At 37.9% G+C, this 23,263-nt stretch overlaps 1 long non-coding RNA gene across 5 annotated transcripts in view; it reads left to right on the plus strand.

The window, feature by feature from the left end:
• LOC106557673 overlaps window positions 1-23,263 on the plus strand; it is an 80,614-nt gene that overhangs the window by 20,760 nt on the left and 36,591 nt on the right. Inside the window, exons 2-3 of one of the 5 annotated variants that reach the window (XR_005377577.1) lie at window positions 17,162-17,246; window positions 17,494-17,535. The exons of 3 other annotated variants lie outside the window; for them this stretch is intronic. This is a non-coding gene — a long non-coding RNA (uncharacterized LOC106557673). Of the gene's footprint in view, window positions 1-4,869; window positions 5,085-17,161; window positions 17,247-17,493; window positions 17,536-23,263 lie in introns of all 5 variants that reach the window. One more of the 5 variants, XR_005377580.1, reaches the window with a different exon arrangement.

The following is a 23,263-nucleotide window of genomic DNA, read 5'->3' on the forward strand; positions in this document are numbered from 1 at the left end:
TCGGGTTCCCTGCATGGAGCCTGCTTCTCCCTCTGCCTGTGTCTCTGCGTGTGTGTGTGTGTGTGTGTGTGTCTGTGTCTCTCATGAATAAATAAATAAAATCTTTAAAAAAAATCACTATGCTGTGTGACCTCCAACCTATTTAATAAGACTTTAATTTATGTGTACATTTTTATGACCTTACCTTGGCATAAATAAATGATAGAGAGCCCACCAAGTAAATAAGTTTAATAATAAATTTGGCATCTGGTCTTTAAAGTATTGACCTTTGGATATTTTGCTGGGAAATGATTAAACAAGGAAGAACGTGACAACGGAGAATTGGTTTTGTCCTCAGGAAAGGTGGGTGGGTAAGCAGATGAATAAATGAGCTGAAAAGTTTAACTTTATTTCAGGCTTATGCTTCCAGAGAACAGACTCCCAACTTTTTGTTTTCTGAAATCCCACCACCTTTTTGTGTTCCAGGAAATGCCTTATTGCAAAGAACCACTCCCCTTCCCAAAATAACTTAGATCTGGCTGTCCATTCTTTGTTAGGACTCTCATCAGATTTGTAGATGACCCTCTTGTGACAGGCCATAGACTTTTTTCTCCTTTTGCTTGAACTTGCTGAAAGGCCATATGCAGATCTTCCACTTTCTGTTCTTTGTCTTATGAATGGTTAGCTGAGATTAGAACTATTTGTCCCTTTCTGAATCTACCTAGACACAGAAATAAACATTTTCTGTTCAGCTAAGACATCATCTGATTGCAAAGTATTCCAACTATAAATCATTCTGCCTATAATTATTTACTCCTCCCTATAAAAGGGTAAGGCAAATTAGTAGATATTGTATAGTATTCTCCCTATTTTATCGCCTAAATAAAATCTATCTTTTTAGTTGTTTGGTTTTTATCCTGGCCAGAGTTCATGGTTTCATATCTTTATGACTAAGGGTTGGTGGTCATTTGGCAAAGATAAACCTTGCCTTATACTTCTGGGCTTTGTAATATCAAGAGAAAGAAATGACTGTTCTTTTGAAGCCTGAAGGAATATCTTCTCCTCAATTTACTGTCATCTTGCCCTAGGTTTGGTAACTATAATAAGCAACCATCTTCCCAAAGGCTCTCTGGGGCTCAGGACATCACTCCAGCATCAGCCTATATTAAGTCTATCCTTAGCAGGCTCAGCAGCCTCTGAGCTTCCTGTTAAGGTGCTGAAAATGTTTGAAAAGTGTGGGAATACTTAAAGTAGAAATCCTCTAGATAACTAACTGTATATGGGATTGCAGAATTCATCTGATGAGCACTGGAAGGCTTTGAGAAAAGATATATAATGTAGATATTCTTTCAACATTTGCATTTCATTTAATGCCATTTTGCTCCTTTAGAAGCCTGTTTAACCTCTGAATACAAAAGGTGTTATGGAAGAGATATGTATTTATTCAGTTTCATTTGTCACAAAGAAGAAAAAGCAACCATTTTCCTGTACTTTGCTAAAAGGCATGCTTTCTATAAAATTATAGAACAGAACAAAGTTTCCATTTACTCTTCCATTTTTTTGTATTATATTGTATTATCAATACAATCTTGAGATTAATAAACCCCACCTGAGCATCCTTTACAATGCATCTGTGTTTTGGGTTCAATGTTAAATGATTATGGACTAGAGATAAATAAAGAAGTACTGATTAACAAAATAGTTTTTGGTTTGTATTTTTAGTTTTTTTATTTAATTTTATTTTTTAAAAATATTTTATTTATTTATTCATGTCACAGAGAGAGACAGAGGCAGAGACATAGGCAGAGGGAGAAGCAGGCTCCATGCAGGGAGTCTGACGTGGGACTCGATTCTGGGACTCCAGGATCACGCCCGGAGCTAAAGGCAGATGGTCAACTGCTGAGCCACCCAGGGATCCCTGGTTTGGATTTTTAAATCCTGACAACTAAATGCTATTTGGTGGTCTTTTCATAGAATGTGTAAAGTATATGTAATTAACACAAATTAGTTTCAGGTTCTTTTAAAATCAAGATTTAAAGCATCAGCAGAAATGGACATACAAAAATGTATTAATTACTGTATCTTCAAAATTATGCCACACTATTACTAGAATTCTTTTTTTCTTTAAGTTTTATTTACTTAAGTAATCTCTACATCCAACACAGGGCTCGAACTCACAACTCTGAAATCAAGAGTCACATGCTCTTCCAACTGAGCCAGCCAGGCACCCCATTATTAGAATTTTTATAACCAGAAGGGTCCATATATTAATGTTTGTGGTTATAGAAATTTTTATTCTGCATACAGACTATGCAGAAAGATCACCTGCTAACTTCTGAAGCACTTTCACTGCCCACCAGCAAGTTGTTTTCATTGAAATATCAAGATTTACTTTCATATCAATATTCTCTGGTTTGTCTCTAGAGAATAATTAGGAAGAACCAACACCACTGAAGGTAATTAAAAAGTTGGAATAGATTTCAGAGGTAGCAAGAAACAACATGAAAAAAAAAAAGTGTAACCCTCTATGCACTATAGCAACAAAGGCTGGATTTCGAGCCCAAGTCAACAGAATTATTTTTGTAGTATAAATGTACAGCTAGGTTGAAGTTACCTTAGTGTTTTCACAAAATAATTTCTTTACTCTGAATCAATGCATAGCATCTCAAAAGCATTGTCCATTATTTTTTCTAAATTAATTATAAACTGAGTTAATCTAAGGTCAAAATAGCAGCACATTCTATTTTTTTCCCAGCTTAAAATTTTTTTTAAAGATTTTATTTATTCATTTGAGAGACAGAGACAGAGCATGAACAAGAGTAGGGGTAATGGGAGAGGGAGAAGAAGCTTCCCTGTTGAGCAGGGAACCCGATGTGGGGCTCCATTCCAGGACCCTGAGACCATGACCTGAGCTGAAGGCAGGTGCTTAACCCGCTTAAACCAACTGAGCCACCCAGGCACCCTTATTTTTTTCCAGCCTTATTGTGGTATAATTAACATATAACATGCATGAGTTTAAGATGTACAACCTGATAATGTGATACACATATACCTTGTGTCTAATTACCACAATAAGGTTAGTTAACACATATAATTTCACATACTTATTTGTGTGTATGTGTGTGCACGTGTGTGTAATGGTAAGAATATTTAAGAGCTACTTTCATAGAAATTTTCAAGTATAAAATACAGCAGTGTTAACTATAGTCACCATGTTACACATTAGATACCTAGAATGTTTCATCTTATCACTGGAAGTTTGCCCACTTTGACCAACATCTTCCCATTTCCCTCCAACTTCTAAGTGCTGGCAACCACCATTCTACTCTGTGTCTATGAGTTCAGCTTTCTTAGATTCCACATATAAGTGAGATCATACAGTGTTTGTCTTCCTCTTATTTCACTTAGCATAATGTCTTCAAGGTTCACCCACATTGTTACAAATGGCAGGATTTCCATCTTTTTTGTCTGAATAGCATTCCATTTTATTTATATAGATAGGTCTATAACATATAAGATGTATATTATAATTATTATGATATAATAATACATATCATATTTTTAAAAATATTTTTAAAGATTTATTTATTTATTATTTATGATAGACAGAGAGAGAGAGAGAGAGGCAGAGACACAGGAGGAGGGAGAAGCAGGCTCCATGCTGGGAACCCGACGTGGGACTCGATCCCGGGACTCCAGGATCGTGCCCTGGGCCAAAGGCAGGCGCTAAACCGCTGAGCCACCCAGGGATCCCCTTAAAAATATTTTTTATTCACTTGAGAGGGACAGAGAAAATTAGAGCATGAGCAGGGAGGAGGGCCAGAAAGAGAGAGAAGCAGACTCCCCACTGAGCAGGGTGCCCGATGCAGGGCTCGATCCCTGGCCCCTGGGATCATGACCAGAGCCAAAGGCAGACCCCCGTGACTGAACCACCAAGCACACCATCATATTTTCTTTATCCATTCATCTGTCAACAGGCACTTAGGTTGTTTCCATGTCTTAGTTATTGTGAATAATGCTGCTGGAACATAGGGGTGCATATATCTCTGAATTATTTCAATTTGTTCAGCTATATATCCAGAAGTGGGATGCTGGATCATATGGTAGTTTAATTTTTAACTTTTTGAGGAACCTCCATACTGTTTTCCATAGTGGCTATACCAATTAACATTCTCATCAACAGTGCACAACGGTTCTCTTTTTTGTACATTCTTGCCATCATTTGTTACTCTTGTCTTTTTGATAATAGCCATTCTACCAAGTGTGAATATCAATACAGTTTTGATTTGCATTTTCCTGATCATTAGTGATGTTGAACATCTTTTCATATACCTGTTGGCCATTTGTATGTCTTCTTTGGAAAAATGACTATTCCGTTCTTCCACCCATTTTAATTTTTTTATTCTTTTAAATTATTTTTGGGTGGTTTATAAAGCTTGTTTAATATCAATGAAACTTTTTTTTTTTTCAAAACTTGTATTAATGAAAGAATAAAGAGTAGTAAAGTTCTTCCTTATCTACAAAAGCTCCCTGGAACATTAAAGATCTTAGCCACAGCCACCTAATACAAAACACTACGAAAAAGCAGAACCAACCATTTGTTCTTAGCTTTTTCCCATCTTGGAGCATGCAAAAGTAAGATTGTCTTTCTTGACAATATTAATCTATATCTATGATTTTAAATTTTATTTTTGTTGTAACTCACATTTGTTCTTTAAACAACTATCTATGCAGGAGAAAGGTGAATAGACCACTGACAATACTGGTTTCTCTGTAGCCACTGGAACAAAGGCAGAGTTCAGACTGGGCCTCTGAGGTAAGGCTCCTGACCCAGACCGACCCCCTTCCACTGAGGTCCTAATCACAAAAATTACACTGTTTTGGTAACAGGTTCCCGGACAGTCTCTTGACCTATTTCCAGTGACTATATGGCTTCATCCAGGCTGCTCATCACTGCAGTGGAGAGGAAAGCAGCAGAATGAACATTCTCTCTTTGGAAAGACTCCTGATTTCCAGGCTGAGCATCATTGTGTCTCCACACTGTTTCTCTGTTTCCCTCCGGGCTTCCTGGCCAAAATGCGAATCAGCCTTTCGCCATGCTAAAGGTATTGGCATCTCCCCATGATGAAGATTTCAACCTTGCCCTCAGAGTTGGGCTCTCTCATCTGGGGGAGGACTTTGAACTCTCATTCCAATCCTGGGAGGAGGGCTCTGCTTGAACCAAAAATCTTTTCCAGCAGACAAGCTTCCACGTGAAGCATAGATGGCTTCAAAAAGTGTTTAAACTTATACCAGTACCGTTAAGTGTGCATAAGGAACCAATTCCTGGAATGAGAACACTTCTTGCTGGCTCCTGGGCTGCGCGATATGTGCAGGGTCTTCATCATGAAGGGCACCATTGCTCATACCCAGACAGGATCTGCCTGCCCGTTTTTATTTCTATCCTATCTTATCTTATCTTATCTTATCTTATCTTATCTTATCTTATCTTATTTAGGTTTTAGGTAGTTAACACACAGTGCAATACTGGTTTCTGGAGTAGAATTTAGTATTTCATCACTTACATACAACACCCACTGCTCATCATAACAATCCTTAATACCCATCACTCATCTAGCCCATATCCCAACCACCTTCTTCTATCAACCCTCAGTTTATTCTCTGTCATTAAGAGTCTCTTATGACTTGTTTTCTTCTCTCATTTTTTTTCTTTTCCCACTTTCCATATGTTCATCTGTTTTCTTTCTTAAATTCCACATATGAGTGAGATCATATGGTATTTGTCTTTCATGACTTATTTCATTTAACATAATATACTCTAGCTCCATCCATGTCATTGCAAATGGCAATATTCCATTCTTTTTGATGGCTGAGTAATTTTCCACCACACACACACACACACATAACTTCTTTTTTTATTTTTTTATTTTTATTAATTTTTTTCACACATAACTTCTTTATCCATTAATCAGTCCATGGACGTTTGGGCTCTCTCCATAGTTTGGCTGTGGTTGGTAATGCTACTGTAGACATCAGAGTGCATGTATCCCTCTAAATCTGTATTTTGTAAATACCTAGTAGTTCAGTTGCTGGGTCATAGAGTAGTTCTAGTTTTAACATTTTGAGGAACCTTCATTCTGTTCTCCAGAGTGGCTGCACCAGTTTGTATTCCCACCAACAGTGCAAGAGCATTCCCCTTTCTCCACATCCTTGCCAACACCTGTTGTTTCTTGTGTTGTTAATTTTAGCAATCCTGACAGGTGTTAGATGGTATCTCATTGTGGTTTAGATTTATATTTCCCTGTGGTGAGTGATGTTGAATATCTTTTCATGTGTCTCCCAGCCCAGGATGTCTTTTTTCCTCTCCCCATTTTTAAACTGGGTTATTTGATTTTTTTTTTCAAATAAAAAGTTGAATTGTGTAAATTCCTTATGTAGTTTGAATATTAACTCTTTATCAAAAAGTTTGCAAAACATTTTCTCCCATTCCATAGGTGTCTTTTTATTTTGATTGTTTTTTAGCTTTTTGTTGTTGTTGTTTCAAAGTAAGCTCTAGGCCCAAAGTGGGGCTTGAACTCACGACCCTGAGATTGAGTCGCATGGTCCACTGACTGAGTCAGCCAGGAGCCCCTGTTTATTTATTTATTTATTTTTTTCCTGCTGTGTAAAAGCTTTTAGTTTGATGTAGCCCCACTTGTTTAATTTTGCTTTTGCTGCTTGTGGTTTTGGTGTCATATCCAAAAAATTATTACAAAGGACCATGTCAAGGATCTTTTCCCCCATGTTTTCTCCTAGGAGTTTTACAGTTTCAGATCTTATATTTAACTATAATTCACTTTGAGTTCATTTTTTTTGAGTGGCAGAAGATAGGGGTCCAATTTTATTCTTTTGTGTGTGATTATCCAGTTTTCCTAACACCATTTTTTATTAATGCATAAAAATGCAGTTGATTTCCACAAGCTTGCTGATTTGATTTATTAGTTCTAGTAGTTTTTTGGTGGAGTCTTTAGGATTTCTCTATATAAAGTCATAATATCTGCAGAAAGACAATCTTCCTTCTTCCTTTCATTTGGAAAGGAAAGTCATTTGGATGACTTTCTTTCTTTTTCTTATCCAATTGCTCTGGCTTTGTCTTCTAGTACTATTAAATAGAGGTGGTGCTAGTTGGCACCCTTGTCTTATTCCAGATCTTAGAGGAAATTTTTCAATCTTTCACCATTGAGCATATTAGCCATGGGTTTGTCATACATGGCCTTTATTTATTTATTTTTAAAAGATTTTATTTATTTATTCATGAGAGGCAAAGACATAGGCGGAGGGAGAAGCAGGCTCCCCTCAAGGAGCCTGATGCAGGACTCGATCCTGGGACCCGGGGATCACAATCTGAGCTAAAGGCAGAAGCTCAACCACTGAGCCACCCAGATGTCCCATAATGGCCTTTATTATGTTATGTTCCTTCTATACCCATTTTTTATATCTTTGATAAAATGATGTAGAATTTTGTCAAATGCTGTTGTATCTACTGAAATGATTATATGATTTTTATCTTTCATTCTATTAATATGGTGAATTACATTTATTAATTTGCAATTGGTGATTCCATCTTTCATTCCCAGAGATAAATCTCACTTGATTGAAAGGTGTATGGTCCTTTTAACTTACTATTGAGTTCAGTTTCCAGCATTTTGATGAGAATTTTGCATCTATATCCATCAGGAATATTGGCCAGTAGGCTTTTTTCCTTGTAGTGTCCTTATCCGACTTTGGTATCAGAGTAATGCTGGGCTTGTAAAATAAGTTTGAGTGTGTTCTCTCCTCTGAAATTATTGGAAGTTTGAGGACTGCTATTAACTTTAAGTGTTTGGTAGAATTCTTCAACTGATCCTGGGCTTTTTTTTGTTGGGGCTTTTGATTACCAACCGAATCTCCTTACTCATTATTGGTCATTTCAGATTTTCTTTTCTTCATGGTCCAATCTTAGTAGCTTGTATGTTCCTAATAATTTAATCGTTTTTTTTCTAGATTATTAAACTTGTGAATTGCAATAGTTTATAGTAGTCTTATAATCTTTTGTATTTCTATGTTATCAGTTGCAATGTCTCATTTCTGAATTTTTGAGACTTCTCTCTTTTATTTTTAGTTTAGCTAAAGATTTATCAATTTTGTTTGTCTCTTTAAAAACAAACTCTTCATTTCATTGATCTTTGCCATTCTTTTCCTGGTCTCTATTTCATTCCATTCTGCTCTGATCTTTCTTATTTCCTTCTTTCTGTTAGCTTTGGACTTAGTTTATTCTTCTTTCTTTAGTTCCTTGAGGTGTAAAATTATGTTGTTTATTTGTCTTAATATATGCATTTATCACCACTGGGGCATCTGGGTGGCTCAGTCAGTTAAGCATACGACTCTTAATTTTAGCTCAGGTCATGATCTCATGGGTTGTGAGAATGAGCCCCACATCAGTCTCCATGTTCAGTGGGGAGTCTGCTTCTTCTCTTCTCCCTCTCCTACCCCTCCATGTGCACATGTACTCTCTTTTTCTCTAAAATAAATAAATAAATCTTTAAAAAAATACAGACATTCATCACTATAAACTGCAACCATAAACTTTGGTATGTCATATTGCCATTTTCATTTGTTTCAAGATATTTTTTAGCATTTCTCTTGATTTCTTTTTGACCCATTGGTTGTTTAGGAGTGTGCTGTTTAGGGGCACCTGATGATATTAGAAAATGAAGCTTCTGGGGCACCTGGGTGGCTCAGTCAGTTAATTGCCTGCCTTCAGCTCAGGTGATGATCCCAGGGTCCTGGGACTGAGCCTTGCATTGGGTTCCCTGCTCAGCAGGGAGCCTGTTCTTCCTCTCCCTCTGCCACTCCCCCTGCTGTGCTTTCTCTCTAATAAATAAATAAATAAAATCTTAAAAAAATAAGTGTATTCTTTAATTTCCACATATTTATGAATTTTCTGTGCTTCTCATATTAATGGTTTCTAGTTTCATACCATTGTGGTTGGAAAAGATGCTTGGTATGATTTCATTTTTCTTAAATTTACTAAAACATTTTTTGTGACCTAACAGATGCTCTATCCTGGAGAATGTTTTATGTGTTCTTGAGAAGAATGTGTATTCTGCTCTTTATGAATGGAAAATTCTGTATATATCTGTTAGGTACATCTGGCCTAAAGTATAGTTCAAATAAATGTTTACTTACTGATTTTGCCTAGATGATTTCTCCACTGTTTAAAGTGGGGTGTTGAAGACCCCTACTACTATTGTATTATTTATTTCTCCCTTCATATTTGTTAATATTTACTTAATATATTTAGATGCTCCAATGTTGGGAGCTTATATGTTTACAACTGTTATATCTTCTTGATGGATTGACTCTATCATTATATAATGACTTTTGTCTCTTGCTACAGTTTTTGACCTAAAGTCTATTTTGTATTATGTAAGTTACTTATGTTCTTTTTTTTGTTTCTATTTGCATGGAATATCTTTTTATATCCCTTTACTTTGAGCCTATGTTGTCCTTAAAGATGAAGTCAATGTCTTGTAGGCAGCATATAGTTGTTGTTGTTTTTTTAAGATATTCTGCCACTTTATGCCTTTTGATTAAAAGAATTTAACCCGGGATCCCTGGGTGGCTCAGCAGTTTAGCGCCTGCCTTTGGCCCAGGGCGTGATCCTGGGGTCCCAGTATCGAGTCCGGCGTCGGGCTCCTGGCATGGAGCCTGCTTCTCCCTCCTCCTGTGTCTCTGCCTCTCTCTCTCTCTCTGTCTATCATGAATAAATAAATAAATAAGTCTTTAAAAAAAAAGAATTTAACCCATTTATTTTAAAGTAATTATTGACAGGTAAGGATTTATCATGCCATCTTATTAGCTTCTTCCTGTTTTATAGTTTCCTTGTTTCTTTCTTCCTCACTTGCTATCTTCCTTAGGAACTGATCGTTTTCCATAGTGGTTTGCTTTGATACTCTTGTCTTTATTGCCTAATTGTTTTCCAAAGTTGTTTTAACATTCAAACCACAGTTTATTAACTCTTGAGTCAGAGTAAGTAATGCCAGCTATTATAATAAATTACTTGCAAATCTCAGTGACATCACATGATAGATTTATTTTTCACCCATGCAAAATTCAATGTAGAATTTTCTGATTGATTATTTGGCCTCTTGGGAAGTTCTCCTTCAAGCAGTGACTTGGGTATTCATGCTTCTTTCATATTGCGTTCTTCAACACGTGGCCTTCATGGTCACCATAGAAGGTGAAAAAGAACATAGAGGTATGTGCTGCTGGTTTGTGGCTAATAAATCTAATAATCCACTGTCCATTCATATTCTATTGATCAGATGCCAGGCAAAGTCAAGGGAGATAGGAAAATGTAGTTGTTCCATGTGCCATGAAATAAAATATATTGATAAGCATCTAGCCAGTATTTACCACATATGATAGAACTCAATATATTAGTATTTCATAGTATTTCACAAAAGGCATCATGATTTTCAGATTTGCCATTTGAAGAATTTGAAAACCATTGAGGTATATCCTTCTTTACAAAATTGTCACTCCTGTTGGGCTATATAAATGCTATTTTACTATTTTCAACTAAAAATTAATTTTCTTGACCAAAAACACTGGATCAAAATAGATGATTGGAGCCATATACATAAATAAATATCTTCATTCAATGAGTACCTCCATTCGTCTTTACATTTCACTTCAAGAAAAGAATTTCTATAATGAAGTTGAGTCAAATACTTTATCCTTCACTCTAGACTTATTGGCTAAGGTTTCTTACTTTTCTTTTTAACTCTTTGGAACTCACACACATCATCTAAATGACAGCAAATAATGAATGATTTGATTCTAAGTTCCTGGAGCTTTTTAGGCATTTATATTACACTAAATGAAATGTCCAGGATGGTTGTATAACTAGCCCTATATGGACGATGTATACTTTGTGATTAGGATTATCAGAGTAATAATTCTTCAGAATTAATAATAAGAATAATAATTCTTCACCATAGCTAATTTCTTCAAGCCTGTTGGTTTTCCAAGTTTTTAAGTAAAGTTCTCTGGTTCCATTTCATGTTGACCACAGGAATTTACTTCTTTTAAAGTAGAAGCATAAAAGACTACATAAGAGACATATAGTTTATATATATCTTTATGCTGTGCTTTACAATAAAATAAATTTTACTAACTTGGATTCCAAAAGCAAAGCCCTTTCCAACAAACTAAATAGTTCATTTCTAGTAATGTGAAATAAGTTTAACTGAATCCAAAAATAATAAGAGGATCAAATATTCAGGATGACTACATTATTATTATTAAAATAGAGAAGTTCTGGGGTACCTGGATGGCTCAGTTGGTTTAGCATCTGACTCTTGATTTCATCTCAGGTATCTTAGGGTCATGGGATTGAGCTCTGTGACAGGCTCTCTGCTCATTCCAGAGAGAAATTCTCCCTCTCCCTCTCCCTTACCCCACCCTTCCATCCCGGGGTCATGCATGTGCAATAAATAAATAAATAAATAAATAAATAAATAAATAAATATCTTTAAAATATAGGAGTTTTTTCCCTCTCTAATAATTACTCCTGCTGCTTATTATGAGATGTTGCTGGTGTCATATTCAATATAATTTTAGCCTTATCTCAAGGAGATAGGTATTATTATCCTCACTTTATGAAAGTTGAAACTAAGGTCCAGTTTCCCATCTATTGTCACATAAGGTTAGAAGCAGTAAAGGCAAGACTCAAATATAAACCTCCCATTTAAGTCGATAGTGACACTTTTTTTTTTTTTTTTAAATGCCAGAGCTGCCTCCAATAGAAGGCAGTCAACTACAGAAGACCATATGATTTAGGGCAATACACCTTGTACTGGCTTTGTTTGTTTGTTTATAAATTCCCAGAATGTTATAAAATTCAGTTCTTCACAGAAATTTCATGCTCAGCATCCCTTTATAGAATCTCTGCCCGTAAAAGAAATCTGTTATTGCTAATTCAGGCTTTTCATTGTCTGGGAAGAAGAGTTATGTTTTACTAAATTAAAAATGAGAAATGAACTACTGATCGAACAAAGCAAAGTGAAACTTTGCTTGAGGGAATGAAAAGTATACTGGGCTTCCTGAGATAACCTGGACCTAAACATATTAAATACTAAACATACTAAATACAGAAAATAGACTCTGCAAGTGTGTCATGGAAACTGTTCACAAACTGGATTAAAAAAAACTCATAAAAAGCTCACACCATTCCTTCTGTGGTCAGAGCACCTAAGTACTTGAGCCTTTAGAAGAGATATCACTAAAACTGCTTAATCTTTCTGGAGTTCAGTTTTCTCATCTGTCAAACAGGAACAACAGAACCTGTTCCTTTTCTCTTGGGGCTGCAAAAGTCAGATGAAATGATTGCTATGCATACTGACTTTTGTGCTATCCTCAGTTTCCTCTCTGAGCAGGCTTAATCTTCTTGAGTTAGAGTAAGGGGTGCAGGCTAATGAAGTTGCTGTGATCCTACAATTCTGCATGCAGATCCAATGTGTGGGTTTCTCCCCACCCCCCACCAACTTCAGTGTCCTATAAGTCAAGTCAATTCTGACCATTTGAAGGTAGCATCAGATCACACAGGTTCAAGGCTTAGTCCCATCACTTCAGATGCCAATTACCAAATCAGCTTGTCACCTGTGTTTTTGACCAAACTGGCTGTATATCAGAGCTTCCCACTATCCCCTCCTTAGGTTTGATTAATTTGCTAAAGCAGCTTATAGAATTCAAGAAAGCAGTTTACTCAATAGATTACTGGTTTATTACAAATTATATGCAAGCATATGGATGGAAGCCAGATGAAATACACAGGGCAAGGTATGTGAGGGGAAGGGGGACATGAGCTTTCTTACCCTTCCAGCATGCCACTCTTCCCAAATCTCCATGAGTTCACCATCCATGAGTTCAGTTCTCTGAACCCCATTCTTTTGGTTTCTATGGAGGCTTTATTATACCACTATGGTTGATTAAATCATGGGCCCTTGATGACTGAACTCAATCTCTAGCATCCCTCCTCCCAGGTCTGTGGGGGACTGAAGGCATAGGACTGAAAGTGCCCACACTCTTTTTTTTTTTAGAGATTTTTTTCATTTATTCATGCGAGACACACACACAGAGAGAGACAGAGACAGAGAGAGAGAGGCAGGGACACAGGCAGAGGGAGAAGCAAGCTCCATGCAGGGAGTCTGACATGGGACTCAATCCCGGGGCCCCAGAATCATGCCCTGGGCCGAAGGCAGGCGCCAAACCGCTGAGCCACCAAGGGATCCCCAGTGCCCACACGCTTAATCACATGGGGAGTTTCCCTGGCCACCAGCCCCCAGCCTTAGTGATGTCAGGGCTTTTAAAAAGCCATCCAAAAAAAAAAAAAAAAAAAAAGGCCATCCATTTATGTAACAAAAGACTCTTAGGAAATTCCAAGAGTTTTAGGAGCTCTGGGCCTGGAGAGGACTAAGACTAACAATAAATATTTTTTATTATACACACAACATCATAGATCCTAAGCCAGGCTTTTCAGGAGGGAAGAATATGCTTGTCCTTTCTCATCGTGAGGCTCCTTGCATGTAGCAATGCTGGTAGGAAAACAATGTGGATGTAACATCATTCGAGTTATGGTAGACCAACATTAACCAAGGTCAAAAAGGAAAATATCAAAAAAAAAAAAAAAAAAAAGAGGAAAATATATGGACCCAGAAGCTCTCAAAGAAATAGGTTCAATTTAGCCCCTTTATTTTTTTTTTTTTTTTTTTTTTTTTTTTTAAAGATTTTATTTATTTATTCTTGAGAGAGAGAAGGAGAGACAGAGCCAGAGACACAGGCAGAGGGAGAAGCAGGCTCCACGCACCGGGAGCCAGACGTGGGATTCGATCCCGGGTCTCCAGGATCGCGCCCTGGGCCAAAGGCAGGCGCCAAACCGCTGCGCCACCCAGGGATCCCAATTTAGCCCCTTTATAAATAATAAGTGTTTTTCTCTACTACTTCATCCTTTGTAACCTAAAATCCAAGGTAAGACATCCAGAGGCTATGGCCAGCTCCACCTACCTCCATTTGAAACCATTGCAGAAATGTAAAGATGGATAGAAATTAAGTTGGGGGCAGCCCTGGTGGTGCAGCGCTGCCTTTGGCTCAGGGCATGATCCTGGAGACCTGGGATCGAGTCCCACGTCGGGCTCCCTGCATGGAGCCTGCTTCTCCCTCTGCCTGTGTCTCTGCCTCTCTTTCTCCCTCTAAATAAATAAATAAATCTTTAAAAAAAAAAAAAAAAAGAAAGAAATTAAGTTGGACACAGCAATGCTTCAGCAAGCCTTGACTTTAAATTGAACACATTTTTCTCTTCCTCATTCTTGAAGCCTCTCCCTCCCCTTTACTTGTTTTTCTGTAGAATTCTTTGTTTCAGGAACTCAATATCAATACTTAGTAAGGGAGGCTCAGATGGCCATCATCAGTGCTGGTCATGAGACCACCCTGACATGACTGACGCTGCTGGCCACACCAACTGGATTCCTATCAAAACTGCTCAGAGCCAGCCTTTTACCCTGGAGCGGGTCTACAGGGGTTTTTTTGTTTTGTTTGTTTTTTGTTTGTTTGTTTTTCATGTTTTGTTTTTAAGTAGGCTCCACACCCAGTGTTGGGCTTGAACTCATGATCCTAAAATCAAGAGTCAAACATTTTACTGGCTAAGCCTGCCAGGTACCCCCTGGGTCTGCAGATTTGAAGACATTAGCTTGCTACAGCCTCCTTTGCCTGGAAAAGTAATAAACTGTCTTCCTTCTTTATACCCAAACTCTGTCTTTGAGTCACATATTTCAGTTCTGGAGCATAGTGGTCGGTTTTCGACAACACAATTACTATTTTCTTCATTTAGGTTATGTTTTTTTTTTACCATTAGCCGATAGGGGAGGGCAGATCCTCACCAAGGCAACCCCAAGTGGGTGTGTGTTCAGGCTCCATGGGATTCTCTTTCCCATTAGGTTACATTCCCATTGGCTCAATTCACTTTCTTGATTTCAAGAATATAAGTAATTCACTTTTCTCCTCATTTTCACTTCTTCACAGTCTTGGTAACCTGAATACACTCCCCTGAATTCACAGACTTCATACATTCCACTTCTACAACTGACCTCAATATCTTTCCCTCCTTTGATAAATAAACAACAGATCTATACAGGCTCCTCATAGTGAAAAGTTCATGAATAAACATGACACCCTTTATAAGCCTGATATTGCTATTGTTAGATCTGTGTTGCTTGTTTCAAACTTAAAACATCAGCAAGGGTATACTAATTGTCCAGACAATAGCTAGGACTACATTTCATCTTTCTTGTCTCTAGGCTTTTGCTACTGCTAAAAGTAGTGCTCTTTCAATGCACTCTTCTCTTCCCCCAAAAGGTTTAAATTCTGCCAACCCTGGTATTGAAACTTGCCTGTAAACACTTCCTCAATCTCTTAAAACTGAAGTCATTATTCACTGGCATTTATTGTGAAATACACTTATTTGCTCAAGAATTGCTCTGCAGTGTTACTTTGCTTGCTCTTTACTATGAATCTTTCAAATAGTTTACTTTCATGTAAATGTCACTTTTTCCTGCCTAGAATTTCTAACTCCTTGACAGCAAGCACTGTTACTTCTAGGTAATCCCACCCTATTCTACCCAAGGTCTTCATTTAGGAGGCCTTCCAAGAATGACTGGTTGTATTTGTTGCTTTAAACATACTCTTCTACATTTTGCCAAAGGAAATTAAACTGAGCTGGTATTTCTTTCTAACTCTTTTACCCTGAAAATTTTTTTCTTAAGATTTACTTTTTTATTTGAAAACAAACAGAGCAGAGTTTTATGGAGGCGGGGTGGTGATGACACTAGTGCATGGTAAAGCTTCTTGAAGTTGGGAACAATAATGGTCAATGTTCAGTGAGTGCTTCCTACGGATCATGCTGTAGTCTAATTTTGAAAGTACATTTGGTCTTTGTTCCCATTTCCTGATAAAGAGCTTCAGAAATCCTTGGAATTTCCTCAGTGATAGAAGTATCTTTTACTATTCATATGATCCTCTTTCTACCAGACCTGTATTTATGCTATTGAAATGAATTAAGATAGGGCCTTTTTATAGCTTCAGGGTGAGGGCTGGTGGCTTGAAAAACCAACCATGTGATAGGATGGTTGAAACTTTCAGCCCTACCTCCCCAACCAATGAAGCCAGGAGAGGGGCTGGAGATTGAGTTTCATCCTGTGGCCTACTGATTTCATCAACCGTACATATAAAATGAATCCTCAATAAAGACTTTGAAGAACTAGGTTTAGGAAGCTTCCTGTCAGTGAACATGATGTACCCGCAGGGTGGTGGAACCTGATTCCATGGAAACAGAAGCTCCTATGCTCAGAACCCTTCCACACCTTACATCCTATGTGTCTCTCCATCTGGCTGTTCATTTGTATCCTTTCCCATAAAATGGCAATTTATGTGTAGTGTTTCCCTGAGTTCTGTGAGTTGTTTTAGTGAATTCTCAAACTTGCAGGAGTGTGAGAAGCCCCTGAATTTGTCGATTGCCAGACAGAAGTGGGTGTCTTGAGTTCACCCAGGACTTATAACTGGCATCTGAAGTGAGGGGCAGTCTTGTGGGACTAAGCAGTTAACCCATGCAATCTGTTCTAACTCCAAGTAATTAGTGTCAGAATTGAGTTGAACTGAAGGACACCCAGCTGCTATCAGAAAGCTGGTATCAGAATGTACACCAACTGGGCCAAGCACTTTCTATATATTATCTCATCTCATTCTCACAGTAAACCCTAGAGAGAAGAATGGCCATCATTATCTTTTATGCATATTAGAAGGTTGAAACACACAGAGAGTGATTTCTCCAAGATCAGAAGCCTGGTATTTTGGTGTCAAAATCCAATGATGTGACTCATTATGTTACACTGTCCCCAAGTCTGCCAAGTCTCATAAGCTAAAGATAACACACTTGGCAGTGGGGGAGAGAAAGTATATTGGGCACCTCTTTTGCTTACCTACAAATCCTTTTGGCATTTCCTTTTACTGCACCTACTTACCATGGTGACTGGTTCAGGACATGCCTTGACCAGCTTTATGGGGATACATCTCATTCAGACTAACCATGTCCCTTTTGTGCAAACAGCTTTAGTTTTGCTCAGCCTCTACATATGTGCACCTAGATGAGTGGCAGTGTGGACTGTTGACCAATGGGGGATGGAAGCCAATGGGTACGTAAAAACTTCCCTCTTTTGTCTCTGAGATATATATTATTAAACTCTTCAAAAAGTGTTCTGGGTTCAAACATCAGTTGCCACACAATGGAGGCTCATTTGGCAACATATTCCTGTACTGTTTCTCTCTCTCTCTCTCTCTCTCTCTCTCTCTCTCTCTCTCTCTCTCTCTCACGCCTTCCTCCTCTCCTACACTTCTGCTCCCTGGCATTATTTCCTAAATAAACTACCTATATTTTTGCAGGCTTGCTTTCTGTGGACAAAATGCTGTTAACTTCAGCCAAAGGTATGTTGATGATACCTTAATGACAAAATGACACAGATAAATGGGCTCTCCCTGAATTTAATGCCCCTGCACAACTCTGATTTGTGGTGAAACAAAACATATTAAAACTAATTAAAAGTGTTTCACATCATGAAATTTTTTTAAAGATTTTTTATTTTATTTATTCATGAGAGACACAGAGCAAGAGAGAGAGAGGCAGAGACACAGGCAGAGGGAGCAGGCTCCATGCAGGGAGCCCAATGTGGGACTCTATCCCGGGTCTCCAGGATCACGCCCTGGGCTGCAGGCGCCGCTAAACCGCTGCACCACGGGGGCTGCCCCACATCATGAAATTTTTTAAAAGGTACGATTTTGAACTAATAACATCTAAAATGATGAATAGTATGGTAAATGAAAAATTAACATCAATAAAGTGTGTTCATTAGAATTTATGGGAAAATTAACATGAAGAGATTTCCTCTTATATGAATTTAAAGTTAATTCTATTTTAAATAAAATTTCAATTTTATTTTGGATCTGAAGGATTTAGAATAAAAACCTTTGATAGATTACTATCTGCTACAGAAACTCAGTGGTCATAGCATACTGTTTGCATCCTCAGTGTTTAGTGTCAGGCACATAATAAAGACTTAGTAAATGTGTGCTGAATGAATAGAATCTGAAAACAGAATCAGAGGTTGCAGTGGGTTGAATTGTGGCCACTAAGAACATATGTCCTGATTCTAACCCCAGTACCCATGAATATTAACTTACTTGGAAAAAGGGTTTTTGTGGCTGTAATTAAGTGAAAGATCTTGAGATGAGCTCATCCTGGATTGACAGGGTAGGCCCTAAGTCCAGTGATAAATGTCCTTAGAGGAAGAGAAGAAACAGATACAGGGGGAAGGCCATGTGAATATGGAGGCAGAAACTGGATGCAGAAATTGCTGCCACAAGCCAAGGAAGACTTGGAGCTGTCAGAGACTGAAAGAGGCAAGGAGGGATTCTCTCCTAGAGACTTTGGAATGACTGTAGCCCTGCCAACACCTTGATTTCAGACTTCTGGCCTCTAGAACTCTGAGAGAATAAATTTCTACTATTTTAAGCCACCCAGTTTGTAGCAATTTGTTGTGGCAGCCTTAGGACCCTAAAATACAGCGGCATTAAAATAAAATATGACAGAGATGCCTGAGTGGCTCAGTGGTTGAGCGTCTGCCTTTGGCCCAGGGTATGATCCCGGTCCGGGGATCCAGTCCCACATCAGGTTCCCTCTGTGGAGCCTGCTTCCTCCATCTTTGTCTCTGCCTTTCTGTGTCTCTCTCATGAGTGGATAAATAAAATCTTAAAAACAAAAAAAAAGAAAAGAAAAACATGACAAAAGCTAAAATGGTTTCAACCATAAACTGTTCAACAAATACAAACTGAACATTACTATGTGCAAGGCATTTCTCTAGCAAAACATCAATAAAAAACAGAGGCCCCTGCACTTATCATGCTTATATTCTAGCAATATTCTGATTAGAGAAGCTAGTTTATTTAACACTCTTTTACCTTTAACCAAGATGTGTTTGTATCTTTGCCTGTTTCAGAACAGATTATTAAACACAGCTAGTGGTAAAGACATCACTCAGAGAATGAAGGTTGTATAACAATGTGGGAAGAACTCACACCCCCTGGAGAATGCAAGCTCTAGATTTCCAGATAGGAAATATTAGTTCTTTACAAGTATAATGGAAGGAACACATTCAAGACTTTTATGACCTTCAGATTTCTATTCAGCTAATAGGATGGATTGAGATTGTCCACTCAGTAGCAAACCAACACTGACCTTTTGTGAGCAAGCACAGGGGGTTCTGCTAAATGGAACAGTATTGGATGCCTGGGTGGCTCAGCAGTTGATCATCTGCCTTTGGCCCAGGGCATGATCCTGGGATCCGGGATCTAGTCCCACATCAGGCTCCGGACAGGAAGCCTGCTTATCCCTTGGCCTATATCTCTGCCTCTTTCTCTGTGTCTCTCATGAATAAATAAATAAAACGTTTAAAAATTAAAATAAATAAATAAATAAAATGGAACAGTATTATAGTTCAGAAAAAATAAATCAAGGAGATTTTTATCAAATTTGATTTCCTACAATAGTTTAAAAATATAATGTTTCTTAAACTTTTGACAGGTGCCATTGATTATTTTCCAGGGAGGACTAGCCATCAACTAAACAAATGCTCATTTAGCAAACCAATGTTAAAGAATACGTTTGAAGGTATGAGGGTGATCTTGCTGCAACATCTGTCACCCCACTGATTGCCAGAGTTGATTTGGCTGATCTGGCTGTCCTCTTCCCTCACTGCTCCATGTGCATCTCTCCCAAAGCTATGAGCTCAGTGGAAGAGGATGACCTTCTCTGATAGAGGAGAAGATAGACCTTTCTTTGGTCAAGGGTATACGAGTAGCTGTGCTCCCCTCCAAGAACCTCAAACAATCAAAGTCCATCTGTAGGAGAATATAGGGTAGTCAAGCTTCCAAGACTTCAGACACACCTATATGAGGTGATGCGTGTGGCAGTCTGCCTTTCTTAAAAAAAAGAAAAAGAAAAAAAGAATAGGTTTGGCTCACAGATTTGTCTCTGTGTGTCTGTGTTTGTATTAGTATCTTGTGATTATGATACTCTGTTGGCTTTTATATTGTATACATTTAATTTAATTATCTCAATCAATATAAATTTAAGATAAACAACACAGGGATCCCTGGGTGGTTCAGCGGTTTGGCACCTGCCTTTGGCTCAGGGCACAATCCTGGAGTCCCAGGATCAAGTCCGGCATCGGCTCCTGGCGTGGAGCCTGCTTCTCCTTCTTCCTGTGTCTCTGCCTCTCTCTCTCTCTCTCTCTATGTCTATCATGAATAAATAAATAAATAAATCTTAAAAAAAAAGATAAACAACATAGAATTTTGTCCTCAGGTATTATTTATATGATTGGAGTAAAATATACTAAGACTTCATCAAAATGTACTTTGGTTTCCAAGTGCTCTAATATTAAAACAATTCTGAGTCCTGCTGGTTTAGCATCAATGAACGAGCAAAGTTCTGAAATGCTGGAAGGACAAAGCATAAGGTGAGAAATTGAATCCTATAAAACTAATAATTCGGTGCTTACAGATGAATCAGAAAACTTCTTTACATTTCAACATGTCAGTGTTGAACATAAATGTATTTAGCTTACACAAATTCAATTTGGCAACACATACAGACACACACACAGACATACACACACAAGGCATTCAGGGACCTAAGAAGCTAGCTGAGGGAACAGAGATTCCCATCTCAGACTGACCATGAGGCCCACCCTCAATTAGTGGAATGGCAGTACCAATTGAAAAAAATCTTTTATATCTTTGTTCCTTCAGCTTCCTAAGTCCTGGAATGCCTTGTGTTTGTGTGTGCGTTTCTATAAAATTAAGTTGAAGTTTGACTAGGTTAAACACTCTTGTGTTTAAAGGTACATAACTTTTCATACAGTATATCCTCTGATTCTTTTTTTTTTTTAATTTTTATTTATTTATGATAGTCACAGAGAGAGAGAGAGAGGCAGAGACACAGGCAGAGGGAGAAGCAGGCTCCATGCACCGGGAGCCAGACGTGGGATTCGATCCCGGGTCTCCAGGATCACGCCCTGGGCCAAAGGCAGGCGCCAAACCGCTGCGCCTCCCAGGGATCCCCCCAAGATACTTTGAATGGAAATATTCACCGAATGTCATCTTTGCCTTGAGAGTTAAGACTATGTCCAAATTTTTAAAATCTTTTGATTAATCAAGAATAAGCACAAAACATTTCTCTTCCCAAAAAATCATATTGATGGCTGAAATTTCGAGTATATAAACTTCAGCATCATTCTTACTGCTAATGATCTATAATTCTGTGAAATCAGATTTGTAAACCTGAGCTGGAATGAAAATGGTTATTACTAAATGAGGAATGGTTAGAAGTTGGCCCAGATAATTGCCTAAGCCAAAGTGGAGAAGCATCTACCTCTATATCTGGAGAGGTGACGAAAAGGTTACCCTGCCAGTGATTCCTTCATTGTTTTTGTTAAAACACCTACCACCCCTAGGGTTAGTGTCACTTCTTTTGTGTGTGTGTTTTTTTTTTTTTTTTTTTTTATGATAGTCACAGAGAGAGAGAGAGAGAGAGAGAGAGAGGCAGAGACATAGGCAGAGGGAGAAGCAGGCTCCATGCACCGGGAGCCCGATGTGGGATTCAATCCCGGGTCTCCAGGATCGCGCCCTGGGCCAAAGGCAGGCGCCAAACCGCTGCGCCACCCAGGGATCCCCAACCTTTTGTGTTTTTGAGAAGCTTAATCCTAAATATGCATGGGTAAGGATTACAGCGTCAGAAAACAAAACAACAACAAAACCCAGACCCAGGGACCTCCAGTATAAACCAATCTGTATTAATCAGCCTCTCTTCTTCAATTCCTGAAAAACTATTCCAAATCTTCAAGGAGAATGAAAAGCACCTACCCACAGATTCCATCTATGTGAAAGTAGGAGACAAATATGACCCATAAACTCTAAAATAAATAAAGCAGTGGAGCAGGGAAGCAGCTGAAAAAAGAAAGGGAAGGAAAAAAGCAAGAGATTCATGAAAGAACCCAGGAGAAAAACAGATCTCAGAAAGCACTGTAAAAGTGCACTTGCTGAAGGTGATGGGCTAACCCTGAAGCAACCATGGACAATACAGAAATGTCACAACTTACACACTGGAATGAAGTAGGTAGACTTGGAACAAATATGCTGATTATCTCATCTATAATAACTTTTATTTCAATGACATCATTCAAAGCTGATTAATTAAGTTCTAGACAGGTATATAATTCTTAATAATATAAAGATAACATTAAGAAAGGGAATATTAGTCATTTAAATTGGATGGTGGAGAGAGAGGGAATGGGGAAGAAAGAAGGAACACTATTTTTATTATTTCTCTTAGTGGAGGACTATAATGCACTGACTAAATGCATTAATAAGGGTAATCACTAGGACAGAACTGCAAAGCTTCCTAAAACTCAGAGCTACATAAAGCAAACCAAAGGAAACAGACCACATTGAAAAAGGCCTTAAAATATATAGACAGAAAATGTGCAACAATATGACAGAACTAAGACAAAAATATATGTTATCTTAGTAAATATAAATGGTTTTAACCTACATATTAAAAGAAGAATTTTAGATTAGATTGGATTACAAAGAAAAAACAACTATGCCATATCTAAGGATCACACCAAAGTGATTGAGGATAGGCAAAAATAGAAAGATGGGCAAAGTCTACTAGGAAAAAGTAAATTTTGAAAAAAATTCTTTTTTAGATTTTTTAAAAAGTAATCTCTATGTGCAATATGAGGCTCAAACTTCCCACCCCAAGATCAAGAGTCAGATGTTCCACCAACTGAATCAGTCAGGTGCTTCAGAAAAGATACATTTTTAAACAACCAGAAACTATTAACATAATATCAGAAAAGCTGTGATTCAGCCCAAAGAGCAATGGGCACTTTATGGTTTTTAAGTGTACAATGAATGCAAAAATCTATCAGTTATCTATCAAACTGAATAGTTGAATATCTATCAAATTACATAGCAACAATGATCATAAAGCAAAAATTACAAAAGATAAAAAGACAGAAGCACTCTGGTAATAGAGGACTTCAAAAAACTCTTTTAGTCTAAGAATATTGAGAAGATGAAAAGTCAGAAAGCA

The sequence above is a fragment of the Canis lupus genome, chromosome 24, assembly GCF_011100685.1.
Source record: "Canis lupus familiaris isolate Mischka breed German Shepherd chromosome 24, alternate assembly UU_Cfam_GSD_1.0, whole genome shotgun sequence".
Classification (NCBI taxonomy): Eukaryota; Metazoa; Chordata; class Mammalia; order Carnivora; family Canidae; genus Canis; species Canis lupus.